This window comes from Hylobates moloch, unplaced genomic scaffold (genome assembly GCF_009828535.3).
Source record: "Hylobates moloch isolate HMO894 unplaced genomic scaffold, HMol_V3 SCAFFOLD_1, whole genome shotgun sequence".
NCBI classification, from domain to species: Eukaryota; Metazoa; Chordata; class Mammalia; order Primates; family Hylobatidae; genus Hylobates; species Hylobates moloch.
Window position 1 is genome coordinate 189,336,349 of NW_026652276.1, and position 12,625 is coordinate 189,348,973.

Here is a 12,625-nt window from a genome sequence, read left to right on the forward strand (position 1 = left end):
TGCAGAGGAACAGAATAAATGCAAAATACCTCAACTGTATATACAAACCACAAGCCACACTGCATGTATCTCCCTTTATTTCAAACTTCTAAGTACATGCAGTTTGTAAACTAGATGAATTTAATATATTAAAATAGTTTCATGCTTTACTGGTTTATGGGGTTGCTAGTTAGTCATGCCTGACACACAACAAAATTATTGACTGTCCTTTTAAAAAATATGAATGGATTATGGCTTGAAATAAAATACAATTAGATTTATGGACATTGACTGCAACCAAAAAATAAAAATTCCTTCTCAGAAGGAACACTGCCGACACCTTTGCTGACTCTTATTTTATCATATTGACTCAACATGACTTTAACATATATATCATCATTTTTTGGAGAGTAAGATTATAATTCGTGTTTTGAGAACAGTCCTATCCTGCAGCATCAATAAGGGTATCAATCTCCAGGCCACAGTGCAAGACCACTTCATTTATTCAAAATCGAGTAGCCACATATATTGTTAAGAATATATGATACATACATATGCCTGAAGCAAGTTTTGCAAAAAATGTCAAGTGCATTCTACCTAATAACACAGATTTATGTCATCTTTCTCTCTTAGCACTTTCATTTTATCATTTGTTATAGTCACATACCCTTGTGATGTAGGGTTGGGTGGTGACAAAGATTTTGTGTTTTATCTCTATTTTCTGAATAAAGAAGTACTTAAGTAACTTTTCCAAAGCCATGCAGTGTATGAGATTTCTTAATCTATGTGGAGTAGCCTAGTTCTTCTCAAATTTTAATTAATCAAAGATGTTACATAACTTCTTATTCTAGGCGTCTCTAATAAGGCACCACTGCCCTGAATCCAACCCCTATAACCCACTAACTGGTTACGAAAGGCCATGCTGTAGTTCAACTCACATCTTAGGGGAGAAAGTTCCATTTTTAAAGCTACAGTATGAGAGCTTCTGATCTGTTTCACATACCAGTCTCTTCACTTTTCATTTCAGTTCTGTGTGCCTCACTTCTGATTTCTTCAAATTCAGAGGGTAGAAAGCAATCTCAGAAAGTGCTTAACTCAGTCAGTGGGCAGCCACCCAGAGACCTCCGGAGGAAAATGACAAGCACCAGCTTCAGACAGTGAAGGGAAAGGAAAGCCACGTGCAAATCCGGAATCATCTGCCATTAGCAAAAGTAGAAAATTATAGAGGAACTCTTTTGGGTCACAAGGATGTCATTTAGACCTCCACAGCAGCAATTTTAAAAATAGTACCCTTCTGGATTCAATGATTTCACCTGCTTGCTCAAGTGCCTAATTTAGAACCAGCAAGCAAATTACAATCTACAGAGTCCAGGCATGAAATTATAAATGTTTGGTTTCTCATGGTCTAGATCTATCTATGTTTTCAAACCAGGGCTGAGAACAAAATCCCCCAATTTTCTCCAACAAAGATCCACCTGACATTCTGACATTTTGCAATATTCATGTATTCAGTCATTCATTCTTGCACTCACTCATGTATCAAATTTGGGGGCTCTCAGATACATACCACCATGCATAATGTGAAGAGCAACTGAGGCTCCTCGCAGAACAGAGCAAGGATGGTTTCCGAAGTTAGGAGACATGGGGAAAGCTGACTGAGATAAGCAAGGGCCCCAAATGCCTGGATGACTAACTTAGTTATCTGCTTTCCTTTATCATGCAGACTCGGCCCCTCAATGTTATTTAGAGCAAATATCAAATAGTTGTATACAATCGTATGTTCTCTCTGCATTTACAACCTATGTCTTTTTTTTTTTTTGAGATGGAGTCTCGCTGTGTTGCCCAGACTGTAATGCAAGTGCATGATCACAGCTCACTGCAACCTTTGCCTCCTGGGTTGAGGTGATTCTCCTGCCTCAGCCTCCTGAGTAGATGACTACAGATGCCCACCACCACACCTGGCTCATTTTTGTATTTTTTTAGTAGAGATGGGGTTTCACCATGTTGGCCAGGATTACAGATGCCCACCACCACACCTGGCTCATTTTTGTATTTTTTTTAGTAGAGATGGGGTTTCACCATGTTGGCCAGGCTGGTCGCAAATTCCTGACCTCAAGTGATCTGCCCGCCTAGGCCTCCCAAAGTGCTGGGATTACAAGCGTGAGCCACCACACCCGGACCCACCTGTCTACCTCTTTACTAATTTTTATTGAGCCTTATTTGCTTAGGTTTCACTTGGTATCTATTTGCTCTTTCAACAGAGTATCTACTTAGATATTTCTGAAAAAATTTTCATGAATTGAACTTTGATACATTACAGGAGCTCACTCATCATATAATCCTTATGCAAAGTGAAGAATCCTGTTTGATGTGAAGAGTCACCCCATATGGGTTTGACAAGTTCACATTTTCTTTTCTTTTTTTTTTTTTTTGACAGCGTCTCGCTCTATTGCCCAGGCTGGAGTGCAATGGCACAATCTCAGCTCACTGAAACCTCTGCCCCCTGGGTTCCAGTGATTCTCCTGCCTCAGCCTCCCAAGTAGCTGGGATTACAGGCACACACCACCATGCCCGGCTAATTTTTGTTTTTGTATTTTTAGTAGAGAGGGGGTTTTACCATGCTGGCCAGGGTGCTCTTGAACGCCTGATCTCATGATCCACCTACTTTGTCCTCCCAAAGTGCTGGAACTACAGGTGTGAGCCACTGCGCCCAGCCAAATTCACATTTTCATATGCTAACTTTCTCAAGCTGGGGCCACCTGTACATAAAGGAACAAAACAGCTGGAAAATAGAGTGGATTTGGCTAGGAATTTAAGCATGTTACACTGAAATAACTTTAGCTTTCAATTCTTAGTAAATTCTTCTCAATACATTTCTTTTAAATGCAAATGTCTTATCATATTTCATTTTTGTAAGGTGACTTATGAGTTATTTCTATTTTATGATGTCAAGTTACTTCAATGACCCAAAGTACTACAGTAAAATATCCCTACAATATTTCGTATTGAGTGCTATGGAGACTATTCTCCATTAGCCAAGCAATAGCCATAAAAACATTTATTCTTTTCCCTTTCTCTTTCTTTCAAATTTTAAGCTATTACCTTTACAGGTAATGAGTCTGATCATAAACTCACTCCCTCTCTGCTGTTTAATGAACCCCCTCATGGTTTTAGGACAGCAGTGAATCCTTGACATCTATTTACCTTCCACTATAATTTCACATCACAGTAACTGTTACTAGAAACATATACAAAACCATGGAGTTTTTTAAACCCCAGCACATCTATTAAAATGAAATTTACCTTAAAATTCATGAGACACACAGGTATATATCACGATTCATGTAAAACACAACACGTCGTGTAAGTTAATATAATCATTCTAAAGTAAATTAGATTTGTTTACATTAGAGTATTTTTTTTTGAGATGGAGTCTCGCTCTGTTGCCCAGGCTGGAGTGCAGTGGTGCAATCTCAGCTCACTGCAAGCTCTGCCTCCCGGGTTCACACCATTCTCCTGCCTCAGCCTCTCCGAGTAGCTGGGACTACAGGCGCCCGCCACCACACCGGGCTAATTTTTTGTATTTTTTAGTAGAGACGGGGTTTCACCGTGGTCTCGATCTCCTGACCTCGTGATCTGCCCGCCTCGGCCTCCCAAAGTGCTGGGATTACAAGCGTGAGCCACCGCGCCCGGCCCATTAGAGTATTTATTATGTTGGAATTTCCATGTTACTAATTGTTCAAATATTGCCATGTTAATGTTATTTCCCTAAAAGTAGAAATATTCATTTGAATGTACTAAATATACATTTACAAAAATGGCTTTTAGCCATCATGCTACTAACATCAGAAGAAAAGACTATGTCGGGTCATTTAAGTAGTCAAAGATGCCAAAGCAAAATTTGGTGATGTTTCAACTTTCAATTTTTCAGTTTTCAAATACTACAATTTTTCCATTTCCAATCGTAGTTTTACAGAATACCAGGAAGAATTTCAAATTACCCAAAATTGCTCTTTATTTCACTTATTATAATACATTCTAGTACCCTCTACCTCCTAGTAGCTGCTTTTATTATTCTAGTGATGCACACACTAGAAAACATTTCCTACTGGAATGTTTTGAATCAGATGCTGCCTACCAAAATGAATGGAAAACCATGTGCCATATGAAAAACTTCAAGAGCAAATATAAGAGTGATGGACTCCCACTGGGAGCAGAAAGCCAAAATCACACTTCATAAATATACTTATCTGGGAAGAAAAAACACTGGTTAGACAATATTTAGGACAGATGTATCTTGTCACACATCAAAACAATCTGTGGACAACACCAAAACACTGCGATGCAATTTTACAAGGGAAGCTGGTTGGGCAATTCTGTATTTATTCAACAAGATAATAGAGGGGAAAGCTGCAGAACAGTCAGAAGAATATTTGCAATGCAATTAGGGGGAACAAGTGCATCTGAGTGAGCGCCAGACACAGGGGCCTCCCCTTAATTCACACAGCCCAATGTCTTAATGCAGCGTACAGCAGCAAACTGAACTTCCTACAGTTTTAAAACTTTTGTCAGTTAACTAGATGTTTACCAAGTGCCTCGCTTGGGCACTCAACATTTCGGGTGTGCCATCCAGCTCTATGTAGGTTGTTCCAACACCATCTGTCACTTAAGCTTCCACAGATTCACAAATTTCAATTCGAACTAATCTACTCGGCACTCAAACTGAAGCTATAATTCAAATTTCGACATGAAGCTTGAATTCCTTTTCAGTGTTCTTCAACTTTGACCCAGCTCCCCCCTCCCTTCACTGAAAAGGGCCAAGACAACAGCCCAGCAAGTGGGGCAGGCAAAACAGGCCTCCTTTGTTCACTTTTGTCCTTTCAGCTCTCTATTGAGGTAAGGGACTGAAAAGGCACACCAGGTTTTGGAAGGCAGCAGCAGACTCGCTCGCAAGCCATCCTTCCTCAAAGAACCAAAAAACTCCAGGACAAAACTCTTTGGACAGGCCACTCTTACCTTAAGGCATAATTAATGGAAGATTAGTACTTCCCCTTTCCCTTGAGAGAGAATCTGTCAGTGGTGTTGAATACAAGTCTGTAAATGTTCATCAAAAATGCATGCCATAAATCATGCCATTCAAATGCCAAGGACATCAAAAAGTGGCATGAAATTAGCTTTAAAGTTGAAATTTGGAGAAAAGATCACTACATGCTGAATACTCGTACTGAATTTTTTGAATGCTCTCAGCCCACTTGAGAAAGATAAATCAAATTCATGGCATATTACCCAGTGGACGACCTCCTACAGGATTCCCTCAGATTGCCCTAGAAATAGATTTTTTTTTTTTTCTGGTTACAGTGGGTTTTGAACCAACACACTATGCACATAATAAAATTTAAACATATATATATGTGTATATATATTCAACATATAGTATGTATATATATTCAACATATATATGTATATATATATTCAACATATATATGTATATATATATTCAACATATATATGTATATATATATATTCAACATATATATATTCAAAATATAGTTTCCAGCCCTTCCTACCATTATTTAATGAGAAGAATTTCAAAAGGAGCATTTTTGCCTGACAGTACCTGTCATTTTCATTCTCATGTGAATTAAACAATGTTTTAGTCCAGGACAATATGGAAGACATTCGGAGAGCACATAATACAAGTAAGATTCGTCATTCCTGTGTTCGAAATGAATATGCCATTAGGACAGTATGTGCAGTACAGGAGCATTAGTGGTTGTAAATTTGTTCCCTTTACCACTGGCTTTTTTTTTTTTTTTTTTTTTTTTTTTTTTTTTTTTTTTTTTTTTTTTTTTATCTTCACTAGCTTCTTAGTCACTTGAGGGAAACCCTCCATCAGACTGTTAAAAATTACCTTTTTCTAATTTGAAATTCCAATTTTGTAGGCCAGTAAAATAGGTCAATTAAGTTGACACCACATCTTTTTTATTAGCTCGGCTAAGCAATTATAATTGGGTGGTGAAGGTTTATGCTGTCATCTTTGAAGATTCAATGGTAGGGAAAAATGCCCAATGTGGAACTATAATTTACAATGCCAGTATATCCCTAAACATTCAGCATAAGAATATTTCTTTCTATTTTCAGATATGAGGCAAATTTGCTCTTGTTCTAGATTAAAATAATATTGCCATTTTTTGGCATTTAAAAAAACCATATTTATTTAACTTACCTTCATATCAAAACCATTTAGCACAAGTGCATTACAGACCTAGGTACTCTAATTCAACATTTTAGAAAAATAACATGAATGTATGCCACCAATGCTGGCTTATCCTGGACTTGGACTACAACACATATGCTCCACAACATCAATTTCTTGCTTTGCACAATGTAATCTATTAATACTTGTTGAAAACCATATACCTCCACATTAATAAATGTTAAACCAATAAATTAGAAATGCTGTGAATGACTTGTTCAGAATATATAGATATTAATTTACAGCTTTAAAAGATAAAAGTGGCTGGGCATGGTGACTCACGCCTGTAATCTCATCACTTTGGGAGGCCAAGGTGGATGGATCACCTGAGGTCAGGAGTTCAAGACCAGCCTGGCCAACCTGGGGAAACCCTGTCTCTACTAAAAATACAAAAATTAGCTGGGCATGGTGGCAGGTGCCTGTAATCCCAGGTAATCAGGAGGCTGAGGCAGGAGAATCACTTGAACCAGGGAGGCAGAGGTTGCAGTGAGCCGAGATTGCACCATTGCACTCCAGCCCAAGTGACAGGGCAAGACTCCGTGTCCCAAAAAAAAAAAAAAAAAAAGAAAGAAAAAAGTAACAGTGATTGCACTTCACACCTATTAGGATGGCTATTATTAAGAAAACAGAAAATAACAAGTGTTAGAGAAAATGTGAACAAATTGGAACCCTTGTGCATTGCTGGCAGAAATGTAAAATGGTACAGCTACTATGGAAAAGAGTATAACAATGTCTCAAAAAAAAAAAATAGGCCTACCATATGATCTAGCAGTCTCATTTCTGGGTATATGCCCCAAAGAATTGAAAGCAGTGACTCAGATATTTGTACATCCATGTTCATGGCAGCATCATTTGCAATAGCCAAAAGGTGAAAGTAACCCAAGTATATATGATATATGAATGGATAAACAAAATGTGGCATATATATATACAATGAAATATTATTCAGCATTACAAAGGAAGGAAATTCTGACACATGGATCAACCTTGAAGGCACTATGGTAAGCAAAATAAACCAGTTACAGAAAGACAAATACTGTATGATTCCACTCATATGAGGTACTTAGGGTCATCAAATTCATAGACTGGAAGTAGGATGTTTGTTGCCAGGGGCTGGGGGCTGAGGGGTTATGAACTATTGTTTAATGTGTACAGAGTTACAATTTGGGAAGGCAAAAAATGTTCTGGAGAGGTATAGTGGTGATGGCTGCACACAATGTGGATGTACTTAATGCCACTGAAGTATACACTTAGAAATAGTTTAATGGCATATCTTATGTCATATATATTTTACCACAATAAAAAAGTAACTTAGCAAAAACATATTTTAAATAAACATATTGCATTTGCTGCCCCATTTAAAGACAACCTGATAATGAAGGATTTACCGTTGCTGAAGCTGAAGGCTGAGCCATTCCCCTATTTCCTTCCTCATGTAGCCTTCAATTTTAAGAGAAAAAATAAAAATTTGTCAATTCATTTTGGTACATCTTCCTATTCTTGGCAACTTCAGTCAAACTCACAGAAGCAGAGTAGAATGGTGATTGCTAGGGGGTAGGGGAACTGGGGAGATGAGATGTTCTCACCACACATACACAAATTAACTGTGTGAGGTGATAGATGTGTTTATTAGTTTGATTGTGGTAATCATTTCACAATGTATACATATATCAAAATATGTTGTAAATATTAAATGTATACAACTTTTACTTGTCAATTTTATCTCATTAATGCTGTAGTGGGGGAAGAAACTTCAGCCTTTGATCCCAACAGAGGCTGTTTTAAATAGAAGGAGCTTTTCATTTGCCAAGGCAGTAAAATGTTTAAATAAAATAAGTCACTGTATTTTTGCCATTAGCATCCAGTTCTCTCCTCTGTCCTCACCTGCCAGGAAGGTTCCTGGAAGGGATCCTTCAGGCAGAGAAGCATAAAATTTTAAGGGAAAAGAATATCTAAATGTATTTAGTAATTTTCAAATCATTTCCTCTTCATCAATGATTGCAACAGCTGAAGACTGACCTAAAGCAGTCTTTTGATTCAAATGCACAAAACTTCCTAAAGAATCTGTTAGAAGCTCTACATTCCAGTTCAATTTGCTATGGGTTACCGAGCTTCTCAGATGGTAGGTACTCTTTGAAAATGAGGATGAGATTCCAATAGTTGCTGATCTATGGTGAGAATATAAGGAAAAAGCCTCAGTGCCTCAGTGGTTACCCTTTGGGGTGAGTAATGACTGGGAGGGGCCGCAAGAGGGCTTTCTCAGATGTGCATTACACTGTTCCTTGATCTGAGTGCTAGTTAAGTCAATGTGTTCAGTTTGTGCAAGTTCATTGGCTGTGCATTTGTGATATGTGAAAAAAATCTCTGTGTGATGAAGTATGTAGCTAGATGATAAAATTAGAATTAATCTTCTCAAGGACAGATATTCTGTTTGGCTCACCACTGTATCCCCACTGCCTGGAACACAGTAAATATTTATTAAGGAATGAATGAATGAATGAATGAAATCTTTTTACCGGAAAAGCTTCCTGTGGAGTTCCATTCAATAGCTCCTATGTACGTACACAATATAATATCTGTAGAGTTCCATTCAATAGCTCCTATGTACGTACACAATATAATATCTGTAGAGTCTATTTATATTCAAGCTGTTACACAGGGAAAATTACACCTGCATGAAAGCATTATTTGAAATGATTCTTGAAATTTTCTACAGCACAGGTGTATACATTCTCAGGACCCCCTCACACTTCAGAAGCACCTACACCTAGCGATTATTGCCATCATTGCTGTATTGGCCTCACAGGAAGTACTATTTCCAAAGATGCTTTCTATTCACTGTCACTGTAGCATTAACAAAAATGACGTGGTGTAAGGGCAATGGCCTTCAGTCCAAAGACTTCATCACTACCCTGCATTACAAGGCTGAGCCCTACTGCAGTTGTTTTGAAACTCGAAGGATTAGTTAGATACAATGTTGCCTGCGTCCCCTAATAGCTCTAAAATTCCTGGATTATGTAAGATGTTTAGCAACTTTCCTGTAAAAGTTTCCTGTAAAAGCAACTTTCCTGTAAAAAGAAGGCTGAAACAAGACTATGAGTCAGTAGGATTATGAATGCAAAATAAATCAATTTTTCCAATTGATCAGTTAATTATAATTCTAAAAGTTATTCCAGAAATAGCTGATTCCACTTTGGTTCAAATTTTCCTTTTCTACTAGTTAACATGGAGCATCTTCATAAATGCCCCCACATGTTTCTATATATTTAGGAAATAGAATGATTTCCTAAGATCGGATACTAGAGTCCTATTCAAACTCAACATCCAATTAGAGGAGTAACTCATTTGCAGTCAAAACCGTGTACAAAGGACATTCAGGGCTGGGGACCTTTTCTTTAAAGAAAAAAAGTTTTATGAAACTTTATGAAGTGCCAGGAACATCTATGTAATCACAGAGGCCCTGGTTACTAAGAACAGTTCAGTGACTGTAATGGGTTGGATTGTGGGTTAACAGCCACATACTTAAAAGCTAACAGAAATAAAAGAATATGTAAAGGAGTTACATGGGAATAAAAGGCTATTCCACAATACAATTCTCTGAATTACAATATTGCCTGCTACTGTGAGTTCTGCAGAACTCAGAATTAAATGGGCTTGTAATGTATCTCTCTGGTTTTGAACACTCAGTGGTTTAGGTTTCCCCTAAACTGATAACCCTCCAAAATGCCACATTCTCAGTCTTGGATTGTAAAGCACAAGTACAAAAACAATCCCACTCCCCTACTTCCTAGCTGCGTGGCCTTGGGAAAGTTATTTGGCTTCTCTAAGCCTTCATTTCCTAATTTTTAAAATGGGGTTGCTGTGAGAATTAAATGAGATGATACATGTAACATGCGCAGCGCCCAGCACATCTAAAGCTCTCAAAACCAGTTGGCTATCATTACCATTAAAGCAGAAAGTAGTTGCCTAACTCCATTTCAGTACTTCAGCAAGTACTGCCATTATTACAATATTTTAACAGCAGGGCATGGTTAGCACAATGCAGTCCCATAAAGCAGCCCAGCCTCCAAGGTTTGTATTCAGCGGTTACTGTGTTCCTTTCCAGGACCACCCCAGGGGGAGCTCCTGGTGCACAACCAATGCCTCCTGCCTCATTACACTTGGCTCCATCTCCTCCTGCAAAAGCCTGGGGCGAGGAAGGGCCCAGTCTCTTAGACCCGCACTTCTGAGCGTTAACCATCTGGGACTCGGAAAGGAAAAGAAAGCTTCCTTCTCAGGACAGTTCTACGCCCGTGGTAGCCAAGGGCTGGAGCCCCTGGTGCGAAGAAAAGGGAAGGAGAGAGGCGGGGTGCGAAAGAAACGCCACCGCTCGGAGCCCTCCCTCGGTGCCCGCGGCGCAGGGGCCACTCTCCAGCGTACGGGGGACGAAGATGTGGCCGCGGGCGCGGGCGGGAGGGGAGGCGATCCGGGGAAGGAAGCAGCCTGTTCGCCAGCCCCGGGGCCCGGGGAGCCCTCCGGCAGCGTTTGCTGCCCTGAGGACACCGCTTTGGAAGAAATGACGACTCCCTGGCTCACCCTACTGCGACACCCCGTCCCCCTCCGCACTCTAGCAGATGCGGGCCGGGAGTGGCTGAGCTGGCCAACCTCCGGGGACCAGGATGCGGCAGCGCCCACCCGCGCGGCGTGGAGGGGGCCGGGGGCGGCGCTCGGTGCAGATGGCGCTCGCTGCGAGATGGATGCTCCAGGGCGGGTAATCACTCCTGGCAAAACACAGCATCCCAGGCGGAGCGGATGCCAGATCCCACGGCTAAGAGCCTGGGCAGGGAAGGCAATCTTTCCAGGCAGCCCCCAGCCCGGCGCGCCGGCACCGACAAGTCCCAGCCCTCGGAGGCAGGGCGGGGCGCAGGGACTCCCGGGACCCGCACCTGTAAGGCCGACAAAGCCCCCGCAAGCGCCCCACCCCTCTGTCCTCCGTGTCTCTCTCGTTCCGCCTCGATTCCCCGAGCCCTCTCCAGGCAGCAAGAGTGGAGAAGCGAAGTCGGCCTCGCCCCCTGAACTCGGCGGTCAGCACAGGTGTAGGCACTTCCGAACAAAGCCCACGCCCAGACGTGTCCACAGGGGCCCGAGCAGGCACACGCCCGTGCGCTCCCGGCCTGGCCCCCGCGCTCCTCGCCCTGCCGGCACTGTGGCGTGAGGCCCCGCGCCTCTGTGCCCAAGCCCGGGAAGCCGCCGTGCCGGGCCCGCAGGCTCTCCATGCCCAACTGCCCACGAGCAAGGGCTCTGGGCAGGGCTTCCCGGAAAGGGTAGGGTGCGGGCGCCGAGCAGAAGTTGGCCACAGACCGGAGGGGGTGGTGGGTGCCGGCGCTGCTGGATTTCAGCTGTGCCTTCACCCAAGCGCAGGTCCCCCTGCTCCCTCTCGGCGCTTGCGGCAGTGTCGGGGGCCTGCAGGGGAGAAGGGAGTTGGCGATCTGCTTTGCCCCTCCTGCAGCGCTGCCAGCCGGGTGAGCGCTCGGCTGAACCCCGCACCGGTGTCCCACTGACAACGCAGCAGCCTCGCGCGTCCTCCTCCGCTCCAGCCGTCACCCCCGAGCAGGACCCAGTGTCACTGCCAGACGCGCAGGGAGCTACTTACGTTCTCGCGCCGCGCCCACCGCTCAGCTCTGGCGCGACTGCCCAGGACCCTGGACCGCCGGTGTCCTCCGTTCTCGACGAAGCTATCCCCTTTGGCTACTCCAGCCAGGCGGCCCCTGCGCCGTCCCCCGCGCCCGCGCGTCTGAGGCTCGGACTGCGGCGCGCGTCCGCCAGCGACCCTGGCGAAGCGAGGCTGGCCCCGCGCCGGCGCGCGCCCCCGCCGCTCCCGCCCTCTCCGCTCCCCCTCCCCGCGCCGTGCTCTTGCCCCTCCCGGCTCTCCTTAGCGTCCTCCCGTCCCCCTCCCCCGCACTCCTGCCGGGCGTCCTCCGCCTCTTCCCCTCCCGGCCAACCCCCTCTTGCCCTGCTGCTGCGACGGCAGCGAATGGGCTCCAGCCGCCGGCGCCTCGAGGGACTGGGTGGCCCCTCACCTGAGCGGCCGCCCCACCGCCAACCTCCGTCAGCCTGCGAGCGCGTGTGGCGGCGGGGGTGGGGGTGCGGGGACGGAGGGCGGGAGTGTTCCGGGGCTAGGGTGGCTGGGATTTAGCTACAAAAGATGTTCCAGAAAATGGGTAGTTTTTGAATGCCACTCTCATGGGTTTAGCTTTCTGTGGGAGGTCTGTGGTCTTCTAGTTTTTTCTTTTTTAAAAAGCACTTTCTTCGAAATTCATCAGTTGGGGTGGTTGAGATTGGGTGAGTGGTTTTTTGGGGTTTTGTTTTGTTTTTGCAACCGTTCTTTCCAAACACTCCCCCCCCCCCCCC

At 43.4% G+C, this 12,625-nt stretch overlaps 1 protein-coding gene across 29 annotated transcripts in view; it reads right to left on the reverse strand.

Moving 5' to 3' along the window:
- Window positions 1-12,345, reverse strand: part of NRCAM (neuronal cell adhesion molecule) — a 311,540-nt gene extending 299,195 nt beyond the window's left edge. For 24 of the 29 annotated variants that reach the window (XM_032761453.2, XM_058425938.1, XM_058425974.1 and 21 more), the window contains exon 1: window positions 11,868-12,075. The gene's annotated coding sequence lies outside the window, so the exon portion shown is untranslated. Of the gene's footprint in view, window positions 1-11,867; window positions 12,076-12,294 lie in introns of those variants that run through there. The other 5 variants (XM_032761443.2, XM_032761416.2, XM_032761412.2 and 2 more) reach the window with 2 other exon arrangements.
- Window positions 12,346-12,625: the final 280 nt, after the last annotated feature.